At 33.3% G+C, this 4,681-nt stretch overlaps 1 long non-coding RNA gene across 4 annotated transcripts; it reads right to left on the bottom strand.

Annotated features, from left to right (window-relative positions):
- Positions 1 to 2,097: 2,097 nt before the first annotated feature.
- LOC142175103 (uncharacterized) lies at positions 2,098 to 4,355 on the bottom strand. 4 transcript variants are annotated; one of them, XR_012704299.1, is made up of 5 exons: positions 3,987 to 4,355; positions 3,489 to 3,879; positions 3,229 to 3,340; positions 2,371 to 2,455; positions 2,098 to 2,290 (listed from the first exon to the last, which is right to left on the bottom strand). It is a non-coding gene; the product is annotated as an uncharacterized LOC142175103 (long non-coding RNA). The 4 variants fall into 4 exon arrangements; XR_012704300.1 differs by lacking the exon at positions 3,229 to 3,340 and having other exon boundaries at positions 2,099 to 2,290; positions 3,489 to 3,671; positions 3,774 to 3,879; positions 3,987 to 4,339; XR_012704297.1 differs by lacking the exon at positions 3,229 to 3,340 and having other exon boundaries at positions 2,100 to 2,290; positions 3,987 to 4,339.
- Positions 4,356 to 4,681: the final 326 nt, after the last annotated feature.

The following is a 4,681-nucleotide window of genomic DNA, read 5'->3' on the forward strand; positions in this document are numbered from 1 at the left end:
TGAAAGAGGAGAAGTAAATTGAAATAATGAACTAAATATACTAATGTCAAGCGACAACAGATCTAAAATTTAGAGAAAGTTGAAGGATAACTGGTGTCGCTACTGTTATACCCCATGTTTTCGTACGTAAAATTACGTCGTAGGTCAATTGATATAAGCTCAGAAATGAGATCATCTTTGAAAGTACATAAAGTAAGTTAATCATATTACTTTGGAGGTTACAAAATTTTTGAGATCATGGATAACAAGTACCAAGAGAGTTGAAAGGCTTAGAAGCTAAGCAAATTGAAGAAAATAAGTTTCGTTGAATGTCGACAAGTTGGAAATGTTATAACATGTACTTTTAGGGTGAGATTAGAGCGCTTAACATGATAAGGATGTTATGTTATGAGTTATTTTATTCGTATGATAGTCGTGTATTGAGTTTTAAAGTCAAGTGAGTTGTAAAACAAAAGTTGGCAAAGGTCATCACAAGTGTTACACCCTCTGCATCCCAAGGTGACGTATAATGAATAAGAAAATTTTTAATCATGATTTAAATGAGTATAAAGTCATAATATGACTATATATGATGTTTCGATATAAAATATAAAGTTTGGGAAAAATCGTATTTAAGTTGCGGAAAAACTAAGGATTTGCCTTGTAACGAAGCTTTTTGAGGAATACATTTAGTGCATTATATGAGGTCTTTTAGGGACATATTATATACCAAATTGAAGGTCTTGGAATGTACTTTCCTAAATCTATTAACCGTTCATCCATACGACATATGGATAAAAAGATATAAGCATCGGAAGAAGGGCCAATGCTAGGGTGCCAAGCTAGCACCTCTTTGACTTTTCAAAAGTTGATATATATATATACACATGAGAGAGCCTAGAATCGGTGGGCAGACCCCTATTGGGCAACCTCTACTCTCGATTTTCATATAACGGGACTAGAGAACCACCATAAACCTATCCTTAAGCTCTCTACAAGGGTTTCAAAGAAGATTAACATCCCGAGTATGAAATCAAGAAACAATAACATTAGAACGATCCCTACGACGTACATATTATTATACCGCCTCTATTTTTCTTTGTAGTTTGAGTTTTCGAAGATAATTCATAGTTAATAAAATGTCTACTTTCTGCATTTAAGCTTTTAAAGGTTCTCCTAAATGCCGGTATAAGCGGCATCCTATTTAATAGCCAAAATGCAGGCACCCAATGTCTAAGGGAAACGTTGCAATCTTCACTAATACTGTGTAAACAGATTGCATAGTTTTTCTTTCCATAAATAAAAAAATACGAAAAATCTCAAAGAACTTTCTATTTTGCTGATTTATGCCATCTTCTCAAATAGGATTATTGTAATGAATACATGTCTATCGAGACCCAAAACATGTATTCGGACATGTTGGCAGTCCTCCTAATACATGTATTGATTGGTATGATGACCCAAAACTCACTATAGGATGTGATGGTGCCTAATACCGCGGTCAGGCAAGCCAATGTTGATTTATCAATTTATTTACTCATTTTATTACTTTCGAAATCATAATCTCTATTACTTTAATGGTATAAAATAGACTTTTCAGGGTAATATGATAATAAATACGCAATTACAATAACGAACAACCAGTAGAAACCCTCAAAACCCGGTGTCACAAGTACAGACTACTGGAAAATAGGGCTATCGCAACGGCTCAGATATCGTTGCAATAGCCAAGAAACAGTTGCAATAAGTCTACTGCTACAGTTTAGGGACAGTTTCATCAAGTCGCGTGCCAATAGGTCTATTGCAACAGTTTCTGTAACGGTTGCAAGTCGTTGCTATATGTTTATCTATTGCAACGGTTTTGAACCGTCGATATAGAACTATCTAGTGCAACGCTTGTTTAATCAAGTGGAACGGTTCAAAGTCGTGGCAATATCACTTTATGTAACGGTTTTTATGCTATAGGAACAGTTTGAATTACATATTGCAACAACCATTAGGAGCTATGGCAACGGCTAATTGAATCTATTGCAACGATTTGTTGAAGCTATTGCAACAATATATTGAGGCTATCGCAACGGTTTGTTGAGGCTATTACAACAATTTATAGAAGCCATTTGCATTTGAGACTTTTATAGAAGTAAAATTTCTAACATTGTCCAACAATTAAAAAGCATACATAATTCCCAAAAGTAATCAAAATTCAAAATAAAGAATTTCTAAAATATCAGAATACACGAATATTTTCAAGAACAATCCCATAACTCTAAGTAGTGTCTTCGCTGCTTTCATCCTTGCTCATTTGATCCTCCTAGAAACGACGAAAATAAATTATTAAGTAAAACATTCAGAAGGAGTAGTGCCTCAAAATTCAAGAGGTGAGGTAGGTACCTCTATTGGTATTTACATCTTTTTGTCACTTGTCTTATCGTATTTCTACTTTGTGGTACTAACTTTCAGTCCCTGCCATAGAAGACTAAGCCAAGAATAAACTTTCACAAGTCAGAAAACAAGAAAATTACCGAAATTTGCACTAAGTAAGAAGAAAGAGGACACGCTCAAAAATATGGTAAAGAAAACTATACAGTCCAACCTTCCTCTAATAAAATACATAAGCACATAATCAAGAGATCCCAAATCATCTCTTCCTCTTTGCTCTCCCAAAAAAATGAAAAAGGACAACAATTTATCATATATAAATGGCCGTGAATCTAAATCGTAAAGAAGAAATCATAAACTTTGACACCAACACCATATCAGTCAGCCCTTTGATAACACGGATAAATAGCTACATATCCAAATCATGGAAGACATCACTTAATCTTTACAGTAACTACTCATGAAATGGATCCTATATTTATACAACAGAACCCATTCATGATGAAAGTTGGACTAAATATAGACTTTATAAGCTCCAACAAGTTACATCTATCAGCTAATAAGCGAGCAATGGGACAGTTAACCATCAACATACAGCCTCTGACTTATTCAAAGATTTGCATTTTCAATTCAAGGAGAAATATAGCATGAACAGTTATCTGAAATAAAAAATAACTCAAAAAGGATTCTTGATACATTTTCACATTTATAGATTATTTCTACGGTCAAATCTCAACAAGAGACTTTAGCCAACCTAAAGTATGACTTCAGGCAAAACTACTATTCCAACCTAATATAGAGAAAAAATAGTTGCTGAAAAATAAACATGGATAAATAGCTACTTGTCCAAACCCAAGACAAAATACTTACTAGCTAAATTTACTGACGCCGAAAAGGAAGTTTGTAAAAGTTTACATAGACATGAATCTATGTAGAACTTGTGCATAGGTAAAAGGAGCATAGACATGACATATACTCCAAACTGTCAAACCAAATACACAAAATCTTGAGACAAAGTCCAATATCACTAACTGAATGAACTAAATTAATGTTAGAAACATATAAATCTATGGTTTTCCAAAAGAATATGCATAAAATAGCTCAATGCATTTTTATACACATATAACTACCTTTGTGGCTAGTTCCGCATTCTTGGAATTTTCTCCTCCTTAAATGTCTAAGTTCACACAAATTGTACAGAACTTCATTGCAGTTCATTTCATCCAAGTCATAAGTTCTTTTCTCAAATAAAGAAATTTCAGCCAGACTTGAAGTCTCAATCACTTCAAATCTAGATCTGTTGTTTTACCAAACTGAATTTCATAAGCAGCAAATCTAAATTAGTCGTGGAAATGAAGGCAACTTTAAGAGAATAAACAATACTTTTTTCTTGAAATAAAATAAAAATACCATACCCACAATTAAAATCATCAGATGACGACCAATGCAATTGAAACAATGATGCAATTCGAAACCCTGCCTTCAAGAGATAGAGATAAATTTGAAGGCACAAAATCGATTCTGTTTACAGAACAAGAAACTTTCAACAAACACAAAAATCTAAAACCCTGTCATATACAAAGAAATTTTAGTGAATAATCCTTTATAGAACAAGAAATTAGAAATACCTGAAAAAATATTGAAAATCAAGAAATGAAGGCCGGGTTTTGGGTTCTCTTATTTTCAATTCAAGCGAAGAATGTAGAAGATGGAAAAGAGTTGAGAGATTCGTTCGCCACTGTTCAAATATTTAAACATCAGATTTGAGAGCGTCATTTCTTTGTGCTGCGAATAAAAATTGTTTGGATATCTCGAGAGATATGTAGCCCGAAGCACAAATACTCTAAGAGCGCTATTGACAAATTTTAGGGTTTATCTTAAGAGTTTGGATCTGTTTGAAGCAACAATGCTTAAGAGTGGATAGAGTTTCTATATGTTCGAAGTACAAGCGTTAGTTTTTAGGTTTTAAGTAAAACCAAAAAGCTAAAAAACAAAATGAAAACTACTTAAAAATTGGGAAATTAGAAGCGGGAAAATTAGGAGGGAATTGAATATCGTCCCAATAAATTTTTTTTCTGAAAAATCGTTTTTGTAGATTTTTATATGGCAACGGTTGTAATAACCGTTACAGCAAGTTCCTCTATAGAAACGCTTATTTCACTAATGCAACGATTTAGTTACGAAAGCATTCCAATAGGGTCTAGTTGCTATTGCAACGGTTATAACCGTTGCAATAGACTATCTATAGCAACGGTTATATAACCATTACATCAGCATTTTCTAAGGAGTACGACAATAATACAACATATGTACCGGATGTAAA

Source organism: Nicotiana tabacum, chromosome 3 (genome assembly GCF_000715075.1).
Source record: "Nicotiana tabacum cultivar K326 chromosome 3, ASM71507v2, whole genome shotgun sequence".
Taxonomy (NCBI): domain Eukaryota; kingdom Viridiplantae; phylum Streptophyta; class Magnoliopsida; order Solanales; family Solanaceae; genus Nicotiana; species Nicotiana tabacum.